General features: G+C 41.8%; 1 long non-coding RNA gene across 1 annotated transcript in view; it reads right to left on the reverse strand.

The window, feature by feature from the left end:
* The window catches only part of LOC309865476, an 81,450-nt gene extending 69,823 nt beyond the window's left edge, over positions 1 to 11,627 (reverse strand). Inside the window, exon 1 of the long non-coding RNA XR_014312123.1 lies at positions 11,082 to 11,627. This is a non-coding gene — a long non-coding RNA (uncharacterized lncRNA). The remainder of the gene's footprint in view (positions 1 to 11,081) is intronic.
* Between the last annotated feature and the right edge of the window lie 10,622 nt (positions 11,628 to 22,249).

The raw sequence follows: 22,249 nt of genomic DNA on the forward strand, positions 1-22,249 counted from the left end.
AAGTGGCAGGCAGAGGCAGAGAGAGAAGCAGGCTCCCCACTGAGCAAGGAGCCCAATGCGGGGCTCCATCCCAGGACTCTGGGATCGTGACCTGAGCCGAAGGCAGCGGCTTAACCATCTGAGCCACCCAGGCATCCCTCTATGCCTGTTTTCTAAGATTTTCTGGTTTTCTTTGGTGTGCTGCTGTTTCACTCCAATTGGTTAAGTGTGGATTTATTTGTATTTATTCTGTTCCCAACTTGGTATGCATCTTCAAATCATTCTTTGCTTTAAGAAATATTCATTATAGGGGCGCCTGCGTGACTCAGTTGGCTAAGTGTCTGTCTGCCCTTGGCTCAGGTCACGATCTCAGGGTCCTGGGATCGAGTCCCACGTCAGGCTCCCTGCCAAGCAAGGAGCCTGCTTCTCACTTTCCCTCTGCCCCTCTCCCTGGCTTGTACTCTCTCTCTCTCTCTAATAAATAAATAAAATCTTAAAAAGAAAAGAAAAGAAACATTCATTTTGGGGTGCCTAGGTGGCTCAGTTGGTTAGGCATCTGACTCTTGATCTCAGCTCAGGTCTTGGTGGGTTCCAGGCTGGGTGTGGATTCTACTAAGAAAGAAGGAAAGAAGGAAAGAAGGAAAGAAAAAAAGAAAGAAAGAAAGAAAGAAAGAAAGAAAGAAAGAAAGAAAGAAAGAAAGAAAGAAAGAAAGAAAGAAAGAAAGAAAGAAAGAGAAAGAGGAAAATACTCATTTTAGGGGTGGCTCAGTTGATAGAGCATATGACACTTGATCTCAGGTTTGTGAGTTCAAGCCCTACACTGGGTGTAAGATAACTTTAAAAAATCATTAAAAATTTAAAAACTGAAAATTTTTTTTAAAAAACCCATTTATTATTTCTCCAGATATTGCCTCTCTTCAAGTAATGTCTCTGCTATCTGAGACTTTTATTAAGTATATCCTGGGCCTTCTGGTTCCTTCCTCCACGTTTCTTAACCTCTCTGATTTTCCATCTGTTTATCTTTGGGGCTAATTCCACCCCTCCCCTCCCCACACATTGCCCTCTTCCGATGAATTCATCAGCTCTGTCCACTGGCACCCTCTCTATCCTTCTGTATCAAATCTCCTGCTTACTGATCTGTTGGGTTTTTATTTTAACTTTGTCCTCTCCCGAAGTTTTATTTGGTCCTTTTACAAATCCACTTTTTATCTCACAGTATCCTATCTTATAATACATTCTTTCTTCTGTTTCCTGAATAATTTTTTTCTTGTACTTTTTTTTTTTTTAGTTTTCTCTTGAATAATTTTAAACATACTTACATTACAGAATTTTCCCAATGAGCTCTTATGTCCAGGACCCGAAGTACTACTTGCTTTATCTGTGGGCTCGTCCTCCAGTGGTTCCTTTCTTTGTGTGGTCTATGGGGTTTTTTTAACCGGCAGATCAGGCTAGGTTTCCCTCCCACCCCTAGTACACCTCCTTCGGTCAGGGTCCCAGACTTTTTTCTGACTGTGGACTAATATCTATATTTGCTTCCAAGCTTCACGCTCCTGTACATCGTGGGCGATCCTAGTGCGGATTTCATACCTGCAATGTGACACGGGCTCGGAATCATTTTGCTTTCTCCCTGACTTAGATTTGCTCACGCATTTACAAATACCTTTGCTGACCACGGCCCCCCGAAAGAGGACAACCTTCTTTATAGCTTTCTGGGAGCTGGGCAAAGTTGTTCTGATCCCTTTCATGCCCAAGGCAAGGCTTCAATATTCCCAGCTTTGATAAGGAGCTTTATCCCAAGCTCCCCTCCCTGCACAGGGGCAAGTTTATGTATCCTGTTCCCTATGTGGACATTAACATCCTGCTCAGTTCTTAGGGCCTGTATTTGGGTCTGATATTCCCTGGGGCTTTACTTCTGTTTCTTTTTTTTCCCCTCAAAGATTTCATTTATTTATTTATTTGTTAGCGAGAGAGAGAGAGAGAGAGAGAGAGAGAGAGAGCGCGCACAAGCAGGCAGAGCGGCAGGCAGAGAGGCAGAGAGAGAAGCAAGCTCAGCTCCTGCTGAGCAGGGAGCCCGATGTGGGACTCCATCCCAGAACCCTGGAATCATGACCTAAGCTGAAGGCAGCCACTTAACCACCCAGGCATCCCTACTTGTTTCTTTTTATGACTCCAACTTTGAGTTCCTTGTCCGTTCTGGCACCAAGGCATTTCCCTTTCTATTAAGACAAGCAACATATCATTTTGTGGCTGATATTTTTACAGGATTTAATGTGAAGACATTAAAAGCGTGGAATCAGGTCACCTGGACTTAAATCCCAGCTCTGTCGCTGCCTGACTATTGACCATGAGCAAGTTACTTCTGCTCTTCAGACATTGGTGTCCTCGCCTGTAAAATGTGCATGAATAATAATACGTACCTCGGAGTGCCTGGATGGCTCAGTGGGTTAAAGCCTCTGCCTTCTGTTCAGGTCATGATCCCAGGGTCCTGGGATCGAGTCCCGCATCGGGCTCTCTGCTCAGCAGGGAGCCTGCTTCCCCCTCTCTTTGCCTGTCTCTCTGCCTACTTGTGATCTCTCTCTGTCAAATAAATAAATAAAATCGTTAAAAAATAATAATAGTAATACATACCTCATCATGAGGATTTAGAAGCTTCACAGAGGTGGAGTGCCTAGGGCAATGTGCATATTACAAATTTATTCAGTTATTAGTTCTTGTGGTGTTTCTCTTATGATCATCTTCACCGTTATTATCCCATGTGTTCATACCAAAAGCAGGGCCCTTTCTTACTGGAAATGCTACAATGTATTTCTTCCCTAATCCCCAAACAGTATCACCCTGCCATATGTCTCCCTAAATAAGACTCCCTCTTCTCTAGCTCACGGAGGCTTAGAGGATGTAAATCAACTTTAAATTTAGTCTACGTAAATTGTCCTTAGGAAGAGCAGAGTGTTTCAAGGACTACTTACACATTTCTGAACTAATGATAATAATTTTTATTATCTTTTCTCTCTCTGTAAAAATTACTGGAATCACAGCTCCCCCACATCAGGGCAAATCATTGGGGGAACAAAGAGGGATTCACATCTTAATGATTCCACCACGCCATCAGCTATCAAAGACGAGCTATTGGAGTTGAACGCCCCGTCATGAAGCCCCGAGAGACAGAGGTCCTCTGCCGCGAAGGCGCAGCTACAATGAACGAAGCGGGGCATAATGAGGGAGGTTTTGTAGTAGAGTCTAATGAATGACTCCTTGACATTCTCTGATCTCTGACATGACAGGCATCTGGTGTTTATCAATAAATAAAAAGGATATAATTACTCGAGGCCGCAGCATTCAGGGCTTGGCAACATTTGGTGAGCTGGAGCACTGTCGGCCCTACTCCTTATCCTGATAGGTGGGATAAATGAAAATGTCTCCATAAAAATCGATTCACGTCCGTGATTGTCGTCCTATCATTTCGGTTCCCCTGAAGCAGTAGTTTGTGCTCTAATTCACGTCCACAGGTGTATGTTAGTGTGTGTTATTTAAATGAAACTTCAAGGTAATCACAAGCAGTCCTTAGAGCTCTCAACACACCTGCTCCTCATAAATGTCCCCAGCCTGAAGATCAGGGCTCGTCATGACCTGGTTGTGCACACACTGTCACCTCAATTTTGTTCTGTGGTCTCTACTAAAATCCTGATGCCAGGCACAGCTTGGTGCCCTTCAGCGGCCACGCCTGGGGAAGGGGAGGGATGTGTCGAGGAAGCCACAAAGGAAGGGCAGACGGGAGAGGCTCTCTGTCTGCCTACCTTGTGCATACAGGCGACATCTGCACAACAGCGTCTCGTCGGGAAACAGCTGGGACAGCCCAGTCAGCAGGACAAATGAACTCCAGCGGGTTTGTAACCCACAGGTTTGCCAAGTGCTCAGCGAGGTAACACGACCGCAATACTCTTCATAAAGCCCTTGTTTAGAGGAGAATCCTCGCTGTCATCCGTAAGTTCTTTCTTGCTGTCACATCCCGTATTCAACCTGTCGGAAGCCCCATTGCTTCAGCCCAGAATCTCACCACTTCCCACCACTACCACACACACCACCGTCTGAGCTCCCTCGTTTCTCATCCCGATTGCTGTGATCAGCTCCTAATCGTCTCCCTGATTTTGTCCATATTGCCCCACAGTCTAGATTGGTCCTTCAGGGAGGTAACTTGGGTCACATCACAGCTCTGGTCAGCGTTGCGTAGTGGCTCCAAAGTCCAGAGTCCAGGCTCTAAGACCCAGCTTCCCATTTCTTGCCTCCCACTCACTTAACTCCAGCCAGCTGAACCTTTTGCTGTTCCTCAAATAGGCAGACACCATCCCTCAGCCTGAAATACTCCTGCCCCGAATTCTGGAGAAATGTTTCAAGTCGTCATTCAAATTCTGCCCCTCAGTGAGGCTTATCTCAGCAACAGCTCTACTTAAAATGAGAACTTGCCCTCCATCCCAGACATCTTGCTCTCCTTTTATTCTAAAGTATTTCTCTTCTAACTTACTAGAGAGTTTATTTATTTATTAATTATGCTTATTATCTTGTCCAAGTATCCCCCTCTAAAATATGAGCTCTCTGGGGGCACCTGGCTGGCTCAGTCTGTAGAACATGTGACTCTTGATCTCAGGGTTGTGAGTTCGAGCACCGTGTTGATTGTCGAGATTACTTTTTTTAAAAATCGTTAAAAAAAAAAATACAAGCTCTACGGTAGTATGAATCTTCTATTCAGTGATCTATCCTAAGCACCTGAATTAGGATTGCCAGATAAAATAAAGGATACCCACCACAATTTTTATTTCAAATAAACAATGAAAACTTTGTTAGAGTGTAAGTATGTCCCATGCAATAGTTGGTTTGTTTGTTGCTTAGCTGAAATTCAAATTTACCTAGGCATGCTATCTTTTGATTTCCTAAATCTGGCAACCTTTATTTAGAACAAGACCTGGCATTATTATCAGGGGAAACATTACATATACTTTTTTAATCAAAATTAATTTGGTTTTGAAATTTTAATGATATTCTGGGCTAAATGGAGATAACCTTGGATTGTAACAAGAAAGACACTGTATCAATATTATTATAAATACTTTTAGGAAAAGCATATTGTCTAAAACACCCAAACGAAACAAGATAAGTATACCATCCCAAATTCAACAGAGCAGAGATACAGTAAACCAGTTTTAAGCATTAGGCTTTATAATAGCAGGCAAAAAGAATGAAAAGTCCCCAAACGTGAAGTTGAAAAACATGTTGAAGAAATCATACTAAGTGGACAGCTAGAGCTTGAGGTCAAGTGTAGTCTCTTGTTGAAGAAGTCTACGGAGAATGACAACAAGACCTACATTAACCCACACACCTGACCTCTAGTTGTCCTTTCCAGTAACTGTTGCCACTAACACTTGCAGGACCTTGGTCAAGAGTCAAGAGAGTCAAGGAAGAGTCAAGGGATGACTCAGTATCCAATGCCTCACTTTTATCATAAGATCCATTCTGTCTCTGAACATCTGTGATCCTAAGGCCACCTGGGTGGTGCAGTGAGTTAAGCGTCCAACTCTAGGTTTTAGCTCAGGTGGTGATCTCAGCATTGTGAGATCAAGCCCTGCGTCGGGCTCTGTGCTCAGCGCAGAGTCTGCTTGGAGTTCTCTTTCTCCCTCTGCCCTTCTTGCTCATGCCCGTGCCCTCTCTCTTTCTAAAAATAAATAAATAAATCTTTGAAAAATCTGTGATCCTATATAAAAACACGACCAGAAGTAAAGAGACTACTTTTACAAACATACTGAAATTTGTGTATGATAACAAAGAAATACTAAAAAATGTGGGGTGCCTGGGTGGCTCAGTCGGCTGGGCATCTGCTTTCGGCTCAGGTTATGATCCCAGAATTCTAGAACGGGGTCCTGCACAGGCTCCCTGCTCAGTGGGGAGCCTGCTTCTCCCTCTGCCCTTCACCCCTGCTTATGCTCTCTCTTGCTCGCTCGCTCTCTTTCAAATAAATAAATAAAATCTTTTTTAAAAATGTGTTTATGCTAGGCAGTAAGAGGCAGAGTGAGGAATTGAACCAGGCAATCTGACAGCACCGTCCAGGGCGTTAGCATCTATGCTGTCCTTTAATGAAAGTTACATGCCTTGTACACCAGAGTTGGTGGGACAGGAATTGATCTGCTTCAGTCTACACAGGTTATCAACCATATAGAAAAACAGACTTCAAGCGTCACTTTTCACACAAGAGTATTATTCAGCTGGATTGGTTTAATCTCCCACCTTATCCATTAAGCTTGCCTATGAATAATTTTTCACTGGTTGTAGAGCGAGCGGTCTAGCCTTAATGAAACGTTCAGCAGCACTGAGGGAGATCTAATGGTCCAACAGGTCCAACCGGCTCCTAGGCAACTGCAGAAAAGGAGGTCAAGAAATGATGTCAGTAATGACAGAACCACTCAAATTTACTATCAGAATGATGCTGTAAATGACGTTTACTATCAGAATGATGCTGGGGTGGTGGATTTTGTGTGTCAACTTGACTGGGATGGGGGACGCCCAGATTAACATTCCTTCTGGGTATGTTTGTGGGGGTGTTTCCAGAGGAGAGCATTGGTGGTCTCAGGAAAGTAGACCGCCCTCCGCAGTGTGGGTGGGTACCATCCAGTTGATCGAGCACCTGAAGGGGACAAAGAATGGAGGAAAGGAGGGCTTGTTCCCTTCTTGCCTGCCTGCGTGAGCTGAGACATAGGTCTTCTGTCCTACTGAAGACAGAAGCGGGACTTTCTATCATAAGTGATGCATTGGCTCCTCTGGTTCTCAGGGCTCTGGACTCAGAAAGAATTACACCACCATCCCTCCTGGGTCTCCGGCTTGCAGGTGGCAGATTGTGGAACTCCTCAGCCTCTATAATTGTATGAGCCAATTACTCAAAATAGATTTCCTTTTCTATATGTATAGATATATACATATATCTCCTATTGGTTCTGTTTCTCTGGCAAATCCTGATGAATACAGATGCCCATGGGGATAATATACTCTTCTATGTAAAATATTCTTACTTATTTGTTTTGCTTATTTTCTTAAGTAAACTCTATGCCCACTGTGGGACTCAAACTCACAACCCTTGCTCTACCCACTGAGCCAACCAGGCACTCCATTTATTTGTTTTAAAGAGTCACCTTATTCTACAGTTAATTCTGACAGCCATTCTATGTCCAATAACCCAAGTGGATCCCTTCTAAAAAGATTCATGCTCACAAAGGTATCACTTTCTCAATGTATTATTTTTTAATAACAGGTCAATTAAGGTTTAATTTATATACCATAAAATTCAACCCTTTAAAATGTTCAGTTAGTTATTTTTAGTGTTAACAGAGTTGTGCTAGGATCACAATTACCATATTTTGAAATATTTTCTTTTAAGTAAGCTCCACACCTGATGTGGGGCTAGATCTCAAGACCCTAAAACCAAGAGTTAGCCAGGTGCCCCAATTTTGAAACACTTTCTTTACCCAAAAGGAAACCTCAAAACCATTCCTCCTCCTAGCAACTCCTAATCTACTTTTCTGTTTCTATAGATTGTCCATTCTGTGTATTTTGTATAAATGGGATCATATAATTTATGGCCTTTTACATACAACTTCTTTCAGTTAGCATAATATTTTCAATATTCATCTGTGTTGTAGCATGGGTGAGCAGTTGGTCTCACTTTATTACCCAATAATATACTATTATATGATATACATTTCTTTATCCATTACTTAGTTGATAGACATATAGATCATTTCCTTTTTTTTTTCTATCATGTACAGGTTTTTTTCTTAGGACTTATATTTTCAAAACTCTTAGGTATTTACGCAGGAGTAGAATTTCAGGGTCATGTGGAAAGTCTATGTTAACTGTTTGAAGAACTACCAAACTTTCCTAAAGTAGCTATTTCATTTCACATTACCACCAGCAATGTATGAGTGTTCCAGTCTCTCCACATCCTTGCCGACACTTGCTATTGTCTTTATTTTAGTTACCCTAGTGAGTGTGAAATGCTATCTCATTGTGGTTTTAACTTGCATTTCCTAATGACTTGTGGGTTTGTTGGACATTTCTGTGTGTGTGTGTGTGTATACACACAAAATATATATATACACATATATATCTTGAAGAAATGTCTAAGTCTTTTGCCTATTTCTGGAGTTCGTTATTTGCCTTTTTATTATTTCATTTTAAGAGTTCTTTATATATTCAGGATACACGTTTCTTACAACTATGTGATTTATAAGCATTTTTTCTATTCTGTGAGTTGTCTTTTGCCCTCTTGATTATATTCTTTGAAGCATGAAACCTTTTATTTGATGAGGTCCAATTTATCTGTATTTTCTTTTGGTGCTTGTATATTTGGTGTCAAATCTAAGAAACCATTGCCTAATCCAAGATCATGAAGATGTCCTCCTATGTTTCCTTCTAAGAATTTTAGACTTTTACCTCTTACATTTAGGGCTCTGGCATTCTGCTGTCTCAGCACATTTGTTGAAAAACCATTCTTTTCCCATTTAATTTTCTTGGCACACCTGTCAAAAATTAATTGACTATAAATGTAGGGACTTATTTCTGGACTCTGAATTCTACTCTGCTGATCTATATGTTTAGCTTTATGCCAGTCCCACACAATCTTGATTACTATAGTTTTGGAGTAACTTTAGAAATCAGGAAGTATGAGCCTCCTCTTACTTTGTTTTCTTTTTCAAGATTGTTTTGGCTATTCTGAGTCTTTTGTAATTCCATATAACTTTAGATCAGCTTACTGATTTTTCCAACAAAAAGCAGCTAGAATTTTGAAAGAGATTTCACTGAATCTGTGGGTCTGTTTGAAAAGTACTGTCACCTAATAGTTTGTCTTCCAATTCATGAACATACGATGTCTTTCCAATTATATAGATCTTCCCTGATTTCTTTCAATGATGTTTAGGAGTTTTCAATGTACAACCCTTGCATTTGTTTTGCTAATTTTTTCATAAGCATTTTATTTTTGACACCATTATAGATATAATTGTGTTCTCAATTTTATGTTTGGATTGTCCAAGTGCATAGAAACACAACTGATTCTGTGTTATATTCGTACTGTATTCCAACTGGCTTCAGCTCTAGACAGTCTGACTACAACATGCGGAGAGCTGAGGGTGTCATTGGGCTCTCCTGCTTGGGCTTTATTGAGCTTCTTGGAGGTACAGATTAATATTTTTCATCAAAAGTAGGAATTTCTCAACCATAATTTCTTTCGATATTCTTCCTGGTTTTTCTCTTTCTCTCTTCCTTCTGGGACTCGCAGGCATATAAATTTGTCCAGTTGTGGTATCGGTGGGTCTCGGAGTGTTCATTTTTTCAATTTCACTATTCCTTCTGTATCTCAGGCTGGACAATCTCCATCCTATCCTCCAATTCAGCGATTTTTTTCTTCTGCCATCGCAAATCTGCTGTTGAGCCCCTTTGAAATTTTTCATTTCAGTTATTGTATTTTTCAACTCCAGAATTTCTATTTGATGCTTTTAAAAATAATTTCTGCCTCTTAATTGATAATCTGTTTTTGGTGAGACATCAGTCTCACACTTTCCTTTTTTTTTTTTTTTTTTTTTTTTTTAAGATTTTATTTATTTGACAGGGAGAGAGGTAGGCAGAGAAGCAGGCAGAGAGAGGGGAAGAAGCAGGCTCCCCACCGAGCAGAGCGCCTGATGTGGTGCTCAATCCTAGGACCCTGGGATTATGTCCTGAGCCGAAGGCAGAGGCTTTAACCCACTGAGCCATCCAGGCGCCCCTCTTTTTTTTAGATGTGGCTTCTTTTAGTTCTTTGAAAATATTTATAATAGCTAACTTGAAGTCTTTGTCTAGCAAGTCCAATTTATGGGCTTGCTCAGGGACAGTTTCTTTTGACTACTTTTCACCCGCACCCTTCCCCTCATCCATGGTCTTTCCTATTTCTTTGCATGACCCATAATTTTTTTGTTAGAATTTATTAAAACTGGACTTTTAAAATAATACAATGTAGCAACTCTGGAATTCAGATTCACCCCACCTCTATGTTTGTAGCTGCTTGTTATTGTTTTTCTTCTTTAAAAGATTTTATTTATGGGGCGCCTGGGTGGCTCAGTGGGTTAAAGCCTCTGCCTTCAGCTCAGATCATGATCCCAGAGTCCTGGGATCGAGCCCAGCATCGTGCTCTCTGCTCAGCGGGGAGCCTGCTTCCTCCTCTCTCTCTGCCTGCCTCTCAGCCTACTTGTAATCTCTGCCTATCAAATGAATAAATAAAATCTTTAAAAAAAAAAGATTTTATTTATTTATTTGGCAGACAGAGATCACAAGTTGGCAGAGAGGCAGGCAGAGAGAGAGAGGAGGAAGCAGTCTCCCTGTTGAGCAGAGAGCCCCACATGGGGCTGGATCCCAGGACCCTGGGATCATGACCCGAGCCGAAGGCAGACCCTTTAACCCACTGAGTCACCCAGGTGCCCCTGTTTGGTTATTGTTTTTGTTGCTGCTATTTGTTGAGGGACTTGCTGAACTAATTTCATAAAATGTGCATTCTTCATTGTGTGTAATCACTAAAGTCTCAGCCTGGCTAGCTTTGTTGTCATCTACCAACTGGATGTAAATTTCCCAAACTGCTTTAAACAAATAAGTCTCCCAACCTTTCCTAAGAAGCTCTGTGTCCTGTTGAGATAGGCATTCAGTGATGCAAGAATTAAAAACTCTTTAGCCTCTACTTCCTGCTTGCACAACGTCAGCCAAAAGTGAGATATTGGGGTCTTCATGGGTTTTTCCTGGGCACGTGCACCACTTTGCCTATGCATGTGGTCTCCTAGAGTCTTAAGAATATGGCAGAGTTTTTGCAAACCTCCCTATGGACATCTCATTCCCAGGCTTCTTCTTTTAAGTTTTTTAGACATTGCTGGTTACCACGACCTCAGGCAGCTATCCTGTTAAACAATTGCCATGACATTTTTTGACAAGGGCCCCCGGGGAAAAAAACTGCTTGCACTGGGTGAGTTCTGTGTGAGGTCAAGCCAAGACAAGCTCTGCGCATGGAGATTTTCAAGGAGCCATCAGAAAGGTCAAATAGGGACACCTGGGTGGCTCAGTTGGTTAAGCGGCTGCCTTCGGCTCAGGTCATGATCCCAGCGTCCTGGGATCGAGTCCCACATCGGGCTCCTTGCTTGGCAGGGAGCCTGCTTCTCCCTCTGCCTCTGCCTGCCACTCTGTCTGCCTGTGCTTGCTCTCGCTTCTCTCTCTATGACAAATAAATAAATAAAATCTTTAAAAAAAAAAAAAAAAGAAAGAAAGAAAGGTCAAATAATGACAATTTTCAGGGACTGGTGCTTTGGAGGTTGGGGGGGTGGGTGCTCTAACACCATTTTGTCCCTTCTAGCAGCTGCCGGACTGCTGTTCTTCACACCTGCTGTGATTGCAACACTATTGGTCTTCAAGATGACTATGAAACTGGGAAGAAGATAAAAATTTCCAGTATTCTGAAAACACTAATTTTGATGATTTTTGGTGGGGCAATATTCTTGTTGTCTTTATGCGAGAACATATTTTCAAAGGTCTTTGCTCTGCCATTGCTAAAGTACTTTTCCTCCACCAACATGTTCCGAAACTAAGTGTTTAGACCCTTAGATTCCTCTTTTTTTTTTTTTTAAGATTTTATTTATTTATTTGAGAGAGAGAGATCACAGTAGACAGAGAGGCAGGCAGAGAGAGAGAGAGGGAAGCAGGCTCCCTGCTAAGTAGAGAGCCCGATGCAGGACTCGATCCCAGGACCCTGAGATCATGACCTGAGCCGAAGGCAGCGGCTTAACCCACTGAGCCACCCAGGCGCCCTCCTTAGATTCCTCTTGACCAAGAAAAATACATGATATTTTTTGGAAGTTCTGAACACTCCTAGCACATTGCACATTTTATAGAGTTTTCCACTAGTGTAGGCAACTTCTCCAGATGGAACCCTTTTATTGGGACACATCCTTTGGTTCTCACGTGTATCAGTGGATAATGTTGAGCAGCTTGTTGATTTCAAAGTGAGGAAAATGCAGCCCTTTCTTCCTGCTTTTTACTTGCCACTTATAGTTAATTAAAATTTTATTTCTTTTGAAATCTTCATGTTCTCCCCTTTCATCCTGGTTAGACTAGTTGGACCAGGTTTTGCTGACCTATGATAAAATAACACAAGTGTATACACCTAATTAATATTAATAAAAGAGTGGCAGAGAAATCATACACACCAAACACTTTCAGGAAATTTCTTCTCTTCCTTAAACCGATAAGAGATGAAATAGAGTAACCTATCTTTTTAACCTGTCTTGTCTATAGCTCAGTATGATCTGAGGATGTTTCTGGAAACCCTTCACCCATGCATTTTGGCATGTAAAGAGTTTTGTAGAAAGTATCCAGGATAGTTCCAGGAAAAGAAAGGGTAGTCTCAGGTCTTCTAACATTTGAAAAAAAAAAAAATCTCCAAACCTAAGGTATTTTGCTAGTCATTAATATTTTATCCTTCCCAAACTTATGGCTGAGACAATGACGCCTCAATTTCCTTGACAAGGAAAAATGTATATATTTTTATAGTAATGATATAATATTTATAATATATAAATACATATACTGTATCTAGAAAGTATATATATAGAAAAAGTAAATATTTAATGCCTATACCTATATATAATATTTGGACTAGGATCATTAATTTTGGTACACGGTACTATGATATTGCTTGCAAAGTACAATGCATCCTGAGAAAATGTTTATTTGCATTTTTCATGTGAAATTACTCGTTGGTCTTTTTTTTGTAATAAAAAAAATAGTGATCGTTTCATCCATAAGGATATAAAACAAAGAAAAGGAAACTTGAAACTGGAAGAGAAATACAATTAGAAAAAAAAAAGATCTGTTTTTAAAGCTGTGAGGAAAAATATTTTATAAACATCCTTCAGAGATTTAAAAAATAACCAACTGTGCAATTAGTTACTTAAGGTAAATAAGTTTTATGCCACTGATTCATCTTTCAAATGGTCCTCTGAAGTGAAAAGAAAACTGTTTTAATTATGACATCCTACACTGATATGGAATCTTGGTGCGAATAGAAAATGTCACTCTTCCATATACAAATGGAGGCCAAGTACATTCACACGGTAATATAAATGGAAACAGAACAGATAAAACAAATTATTTTCATAAAACGTTTGGGTTATTTCACCGTGTTTTTGTAGGCATAATTAGATAAATTGCTTTGCTTTGTACACAGAAAAAAAAAGATCTCTTAATCACAACTATAAATCCATATATATGTGCATCAATCTTTAAAACATTACTTTTACTGTTTATGTGACTTAAAACAGTGCAGAAAGACTTCTTGATTTGCACAAGATCCCCCTAGAACCACCAGGAGAATCTGACAGAAACCCTGATTGTGTTCAACTCTTGAGCGTGCTCTTTTGCTAATTTACTGGCACTTGTCTCTTTGTCAGAGACTGATGAATTACTTTCTAATTACTTTCTATACGGTCTGCGTATACGGGGAGAGCGCCTGCTTTCCCTGACACTCCGGCAGTCCATCAACTGGTCGCTCTGCTGTCTCTTCTGTTTTTCCCACCTAGTTCCAAATTTCTCGAGTTGCCTCTCACAGCAAGGACACAGACCTGGGGTGAGGCAGGAATGTTGCCGATTGAGGAAAGATCAAGATGTCCGAGAAGACATCCGGAACGATACTTTAAAGCCAAAGAGAAAGCCAAACCAGGGTAAGAGCACTCGAATCATCTGGCAAAACATGCCTAGAAACAGATACAATCCCTATTTTTGTGTCCCTCCTCAGTCCAGCGTGGATAGCCCAGGGGGGCATATATGGCCTTGCAAGACACTTCTGGCTCCTCTCTCTCACGTTGTCTTATAAAATTCCCACTGTACCCCTAAGCCGTGGTGGCAAATGCTGATATCGTTGAGTGTACAATCCCCATGCTTGGAGGCCACCAACTACATTTGCAGAGAACAAATCTACATTATCTGTGCAGAAAGGAAAAAGATGTCTGAGGCAGTCAAGATTTACACTTGAGCCTTGAAAGACAGATTTGCAGTGTCATTTTGTCCATGTTGCTAGGCTTAGTTCCCTTCCACTGTTCCTGAGCACTGTGATTAATAACCATATGCTCTATTAAAATCAATTTTCTACAACTGGCCCAGAAGGGGATAGATAAAAGATGCTGACTTTGATAAACCCATGATTTTTTTTTTTATTTTATTGCTTTGGTATTTCAAAATCCAATTGCGAAAATGAATAGTTTTTTGTCTTTCGGCTAAGGCAGAAGTTGAGTGTGAAGAAGATATTTAAGTACTCGAATACATTTTTTCTGTATGAATATGTACCCTCCAAACAGAAAAAGGAAAATCTCCTGCGTTCTTCGTAAGAGTCTGCTGGAAACCACGTCAGTACGCTAATTGCTATAAAACAAGCCTCAAGATACGTTTGTTTGATGAATTTAAAAAAATAAAGAAATACATAAATATTTTTAGTGTAAGGGAGTTTTCACCAGAAGTATCTATATTTATAATTGATGTAAAGGAATTTTGGTTCCGGCCCTGACAAAGTAACTGGTATCACTAAATTCACATCAAAAAATTAAGAGCTAGAAACACTGAACACAATATATAAAACAACTGTTGGAAGGCACTCGACCGCAAGCACTGCAGGCATACAGATCTCAGGAGAATGGGAATTGCCAAAAGGAGTCCAATATTCACTCCAGATTTTTCCCTGAAGTTATTTTCCAATCCTTGGCACAGGGAAAGGGGGCCCAAGCACAAAATGTCAGTTTCACTGGACAGAAGAAACAGAGATCAGAGTTTGGTCTGCTAAGAATACTGAGATTTGGGAGGTAGGTAGCAGATAAGAGAAAAGTAAAGATAAAGAGCCTAAAAAAAAAACTCCATAAAAACTCCCCTTGGTTTTAAGCTAATGGACACACTTAAAAAGGAAGACGGACTTTTTTTTTTTTAACCTACTGTTGGCTGGAGTGGTAGGGGGGCAGTAATTGATAAGCAAAGATTTCAGAGGTTGAAAAATGCTACAAAGAGCTTAACATTCTTGCTCATTCGAACTGAAAAGACCTTAATGAACACATCCATTCGTGGGACTCTAGAGTTCATGCTTGAGAGTGATGACTACTTTGTTGGAGTAAGAAAATAATTAAAAACCACTAACCAAAAATCTTTTAAATTTAAATATTGGCAGAATTGATCTGTCCATAAGGTAAGTGCCTACAAAGTTAGCACAGACCCCACAGTTCAAGGTCTCCTTCCCACAAACCCCACCCCCACCTCATTCACCAGGAGCAAATGAAGTCCCTGGTGACCCACACTTCTGCCTTACTGGCTACAAATCAGAAGTTCTCGTGATCACTCCCTCAGGCTCACAGAACTCAGTAAAGTACTCTACTATGACGTCTGGTTTATTACAAAGGATACAACTCAGAAACAGCCAAATGGAAGAGAGGCACCGAGCGGAGTATTGGGGAGGACGGGGGTGCCGAGTCTCATGTCCTCTCCACATATGCCAGTCTCCTAGCTCTCCGAAACTTGAAGTTTAGCAGATTTTAGGGAGGTTTCATTATATAAACATGATCAATTAAAACCACTAGCCATTGGTGGTGGAACTGAATTTCCACCCCTCTCTCCTCCCTAGAGGTTGAGGATGGGTGGGGCTGAGAGTTCTACCCCTTTAATCAAGGTTAGGTTTTTCTAGTGTCTAAACCCTAGTTGGAAACTATAGAGTCTCCTTCCTTGGGTCATCTAATTAGCATACAAAAGACAGTAGATTGCAAAGATTTTAGAAGTGCCCTGCCAGGAGCAGAAGACAAAGACAAAATACTTTTTTTTTTTCTTTTTTTAACTGTACCCCAGTTCCCAGTAGGTGCAAGGTGAACCCGGAACCAATGGGTGACTCATGAATGGCCTTGATTCGCACCCCCACCCCCCATGACTCTCTGGGAGGTTTATCCTTCTCACCCCTGCAACTCTGGGCCCTGTGTGTGTAGAGGTCCTGGTTCCAAAGAGAAATTCTACGCCAGGAGACACAGTGAGAGTCACAGAAAACCGCTGCCACCCAAGGTTGTGTCAAGGGACCAGCAGACAAAAAGGGAAGTCACTACCCTGATAGCGGTAATTGATGTGATTAAAGGAGCCGATTTTCAATGATAATGTGCCTGAGTGGCTCAGTCAGTTAAACCATCCAACTCTTGATTCTGAAGGTCATGCTCTCAGGCTCATGAGATCAAGCCCCTGTCTGGCTCTTGGGTGGGTGTGTTGGACAGCTGCTTGGGATTCTCTCTCTCCCTCTCCCTCTGCTCCTCCCCACCTCATGCTCTCTTGCTCTCCCTCATAAATAAGTAAAATTTTTAAAAGATTTTATTTATTTATTTGACAGAGAGAGATCACAAGTAGGCAGAGAGGCAGGCGGAGGGTAGGGTGGGGGGAGGCAGGCTCCCTGCTGAGCAGAGAGCCCGATGGGGGGCTCAATCCCAGGACCCTGAGACCATGACCTGAGCTGAAGGCAGTGACTTAACCCACTGAGCCACCCAGGCGCCCCAGCAAATACATTTTTTTAAAGATTTATCTAGGGGCACCCTTGGTGGCAGATTAAGCATCTGCCTTCTGATCAGGTCATGATCTCAGGGTCCTGGGATTGAAACCTGCATCAGGCTCCCTGCTCAGCTAGGAGTCTGCTTCTCCCTCTTCCTCTGCCCCTCCCCACCTTGGCTCATTCTCTCTCTCTCAAATAAATGAATAAAATCTTAAAAAAAAAGTTTTATCTATAGGATATTAATTTCGGAGCCCTTTATAAGAGGGAAAATTTGGAAACAATGTAAATGCCCAACAAACAGGGATTGCTTAAACAAACCGTGGGTCGGTGACATGTAAAATGCTCTTTAGGCATTTCAAATGAACTGAAGAAACTAATAATAGAAATATTCACCATAGACTACTGGATGAAAAAAGCTTATAGTAAAATAGAATGTAAAGGGTAGCTCATATTTATACACTTATATGTGGATGTTTATGTATAAGAAATGACCCGATATTAGACATTCTAAAATGTCATATTATTCTGAACAGAACTGTGGATTGTGAGGGGTTTTATTTACTTCTTTGTATGTCTTTCTGTGCATTTAAAATTTTCTGTGATGAACGTGCCTTTCTTTGGTTAGCAGAGAAAATATCAGTCTTACAAAATGATCTCAAGCAGTTTAAAAAGTAAAGAACATTCAAGTGCTAGCATTGGGTTGTCTCATCAATTCAAGGTGACACTCTAAACATATCTGTAAATAAAGGATCAGACTGGCGTCCCCCATTCTAGGAGGGGTCCACTCAGGGAAGACTGTTGCAGGTTTTTCGAACTGCCTTCAGACGTTTTCATGGAGGGAGCCAAACAAGGTCTCGAATACGGCTCAAGAATGCCTGAGCTAGCCTCTAGGTCTGGGGGCTCAGGGCTATTTCCACCACATTGTGTCCTCTGCTCAGCACACAGACAACATCATTAGAATGAATCTGTCATCAAGAGAGAGTCATTCAATACATTTGGAGAGTATCATCCACTCTGTAAAAATAACTTGGCAACTCAGAGGCTCACTGTTTAAAGACTTAAAGCCAAAGTACTCCCTGAATTTAAAATGGGAAGAAGCACCGAGCGGGTTTAAAATGTTTGCGTTCTCTGCCTTGCCTTTCAGACTTCTATAATAGGATTTTCAGGGGTGCATACACTTAATGCCACTTCTCCGGAGGGCAGGGGCCACTGTTGGTCGTGAGAAGTTGGCAGTGAGCTCCTTCTGTCCCTCTGACTTTGATGTTTGTCTTTCCCTTGTTCTCCGAGGAACCCTGTCCTGCTTCCTGTTTTCTGGATGTTGATGTGAAAGGAGCATGAGTGAATAAAAGTTACAAATTTCCATTTCACTTTACTTACCAGCTTAGATGTGGTTTAATGCAGCATGAATAGAATTTGCCCAGAGGTGGATGTGAGCTGAACTGACTGGGTTTCTGACTGCCAATTCTTCCGCACACTAAAATAGCAGCATAACCTATTACCACATTTGTTATCTGTTACTAAGACAAAATTACCAACCCACCCAGAGAGAAACAGAAATACAGACGATCGTGGGACTTCTCAAAGGGGCAGGAAACCTGTTGGTTTTATATCAGAACGCACACACAGGCTCTCAAATGAAGAGAGATGTTTCCAAAGGACCAAAACACAAAAATCTCACTGAAGCCGTATTCTTGTTTTTCCAAAACAACAAAACAAAAATGAAATGAAACAAGCAGTAATCTGACCTAACTACAAGGCACGTGGTCAGTTCTAATCCACAATGTATTTCGGTGACAGATGCTGGCGAGGATGTGGAGAAAGGGGAACCCTCCTACACTATTGGTGGGAATGCAAGCTGGTGCAACCACTCTGGAAAACAGCTTGGAGGTTCCTCAAAATGTTGAAAATAGAACTACCCTACGACCCAGCAATTGTACTACTGGGTATTTACCCTAAAGATACAAACGTAGTGATCCAAAGGGGCACATGCACCCGAATGTTCATAGCAGCAATGTCTACAATAGCCAAACTATGGAAAGAACCTAGATGTCCATCAACAGATGAATAGGTAAAGAAGATGTGGTATATATATATAATGGAATACTATGCAGCCATCAAAAGAAATGAAATCTTGCCATTTGCGACGATGTGGATGGAAATAGAGGGTATCATGCTTAGCGAAATAAGTCGATTGGAGAAAAACAGCTATCATATGATCTCCCTGATATGAGGAAGTGGAGATGCAACATGGAGGGTGAAGGGGGTAGGAGAAGAATGAATGAAACAAGATGGGATCGGGAGGGAGACAAACCATAAGTGACTCTTAATCTCACAAAACAAACTGAGAGTTGCTGGGGGGAGGGGGCTTGGGGGGGTTACGGACATTGGGGAGGGTATGTGCTATGGTGAGTGCTGTGAAGTGTGTAAACCTGGCGATTCACAGACCTGTACCTCTGGGGATAAAAATATATGTTTATATAAAATTAAAAATTAAAAAAAAAAAGAATGTATTTCAGGATGCCTGGGTGGTTCAGTTGGTGAAGCATCTTCAGTCATTTCGGGTCTCAGGGTTCCGGGATGGGGCCCACTGGGGAGCCTGCTTTTCCCTCTGCCCCTTCACCCCTGTTCATGCTCACGCACGCACGTGCTCTCTCTTTCAAGTAAATAAAATCTTTTAAAGAAGTATTTTCCCCCATCAAGTTTGCTGGTAAATAGACTTAACATACCAATATGCAAGTAAATACTTCTTCAGTGTTTGTATGGGTAGAACTATGTGGAGGATCTCACTGACCTGCAGGAAATACAGTGACATCCGAGAGCCCAACCCTGCCTGCAGGTGACTTACTATCCAAAGCGTGCTATTCCTGGAGCAGACACCTCCATGCGTGGAAAGAGTGCTTCTCTACCTTCGTAAAATAGTACTCTCTATTCTCAAAACTCTTCATCAGTCTTGGCCCTGGAGATGACTTCCAGGATTCGTTTAAGGGGATGGGGGGCAGAAAGTGGATGAAAGAATGTAAAACTTGTCCATTTGGTTCTGTCCCTTAATAGCCAAATAAAGAGTCTGAACAGAGTGGATAATAATTTACTGTAAGTAATAAAATAATATCGATCTTGCCATGGAGTAGGAAAAGATTCAGGCCATCCATATGTACTAATTTGGATATGACAAGCTTGGAACCTATTTATAACTTTTAAAGTATTTTATGGTTCTTTCTTTCCAAAGAAGTACACATCAGATTGCACAAGGTCTGTGAATATACAAGTGTTCTTCTCTGCCAACAGCAGCTGAGAAAGCAAAAGGATTACTCAAGTATTGTTTTTCAAACTTGACTTTGTAATGGGTAATTATACAGAAATATTTGGTACTTAATAACCTTGAACGTTTGAATTCAGGAAGATTTTTACAGCCCCAAGGCTACATGGTCTGATGGCTCAGGTTCACAAATCCACTAAGAATGGTCCTGGCCCTTGTAACTGAACCCACCTTTGTGGGGATGGAGAACAAAAATCCAGTTTTCAACAATGCCTCGCTCTAGCCCAGTGCCTGCCTGTGGGGGGCGCTCCGTGGTTTGCCAGGCTGATGGGGGTAGGAATTATGGCTTCTATTTAAATATGGAAAATAAGGAATCTCTCTTCCTCCTCACCTTTGTTCTCCGTCAATCGCATAACACCAAATGATTAGTAATGTTTTAATTATCTGTGGAATTCAAAATCGGGACTACTCAGGCATCATTTCATACGGAATGAACAAAGTTTCAAACCAAGCAATCAGATATTTACTGCTCAGTTGGAAGAATAAAAACACACCAGTCAGGGGCTGCAGGGGGTACAGGGAGGAGGTCTGAATTCTTTTCTCTGGGACTACAGCAGGGAAGCATCTTGTTTCCAGAAGCTGAGTTCTATGTCACGGTGATCCCGACCTGGGATCAGAATTTCCTTGTAGATCTCACCACTTTCCTTAGTGAATATCCAAGCTGCTGGCTACATTCCCAGACATCCTTCATCTCTGATATCATCACAGTTCCCTCCGGGGTGGGCTCCTCATCCAGGTGCGAAGAGAGGTGAAATTGCCAACGTCACTCTTCTCCCCCAGGCTTCTCTGTAATAGCTTCTCCCTCACAAAAGAGTTTTTGCCTGAGCCTCATCCTAACTACAGTAATTCTTCAGTGACCCAGCAAGATGGATGTTGAATATTAAAAAACATGCCTCCTTTGTTTCATAGGCTGCTTTGTTTCTCTAAGTTTTAAAAATTACCTTTCATCACACCAGTACACAGAGTCCCTTTGAAACGTACTCTTGCTTAAGCAATAGGAGAGAGTGCTATTTAAAATTTCCCTTTCTGGCTCTCATATGCCTGTAAAGTACCTTGTTTTTCTTCAATTGGATTTTTAAAAAATTCTCCAAAAACCTTTAGATTTTTCATTTCTCCATATCAGCCACTGGGGGTTCAAACTTAAAGGAACTCACGACCCCAAAAGGCCAACTTCATGCAGAAGGCAACAAGGTGAAAAGTCCGAGGATATGTGCGTTCCCGTTCCCTTCGGCAAGTGCAATGTATCTCATCCTTCTGGGCTGACTGCAAAGGTGCCCTGGAAACAGAAACACAAATATGTGCTTCTCTAATAGGTTAACATACTGACCTGCTTTAAAGGGAATAAATGGTGCCGCCCAGGGGCAACTAATGTATGGACTTCAGCAGACGCTCCTGATGGAAATGACTTAAAAGCAATTCATGCTCCAAAAGGAGGGGGTGGGGGGGGGGGACATTCTGCTCACATTAAATACCTTCTTCCAAACCTCAGATAGGACAAGGATTTTATGCTTAATTGAATGTACTCTTGATAAAAAGAAGTTGCAAAAAGCTGATATTAAAAAAAATAAATATATAGGGGTTGCACTCAAGTCTGTATTTTCTACAAAGGCTTTAAAGGTCTGCTGGTAGAAACCAGTGGTTATGTAACAAGTCGATTTCAAAAATCACCCTTTTTACAATTACAGTACATCCTAGTAAAACAGTTGAGGTCGAGTCACTAAACAGTCTTGCAATTCAAAAGAAAGGAAATGCTTCGGGAAAGAAAAAAAAAAAAAAAGATTTATAATGAGAAATAGGTACCAAATCTCCCCGAATAGTTAGGGAGGAGTGAGTAGGGAGGAAACACAAATTTGGTTAACTGCAGGGGCTAAAGTACTAATTTATGGTCCTCTGAAATAGAAGGCGGTGTCTACGGTTACTTGGCTTGGCTGGGGCCGTGAGCAATTCAAGCTAATGGTTTTCTCCAGCACACCCAAGCCCTAACCTGTATTTTTTACCCCCTTCTGGCTCTGCCTCGCCGGTTCTCTCCAGCACTGGCTCTCTGGGGGACAAGGAAGGTTGGGGACCCTCCTACTCACTCTCCACACCCCAGACTATCAGACCCGGGTTCCGCGGCTCGGCCCTCCCCGCCCGGCAAGGAACTGGCCTTTTCACGAACCGCCCCAGGCCTCCCGGCCCCCAGCTCGTCAGTCCAGGTCGCCGGCCCTGTCACCGTGGCCGCGCGCAAAGAGCTCGCGTCGCCGTTTTGGAAAAGCGACGCAGCTCCCTCCGGACGCAGTGTGTGCGCTCCGGGTCCCGGCTAGGACCGCGCCGAGTCCCCAGGACTTGGACGGGTTAGAGCAGGCGACGCCGAG

This window comes from Mustela nivalis (genome assembly GCF_964662115.1).
Source record: "Mustela nivalis genome assembly, chromosome: 5".
Lineage (NCBI taxonomy): Eukaryota > Metazoa > Chordata > Mammalia > Carnivora > Mustelidae > Mustela > Mustela nivalis.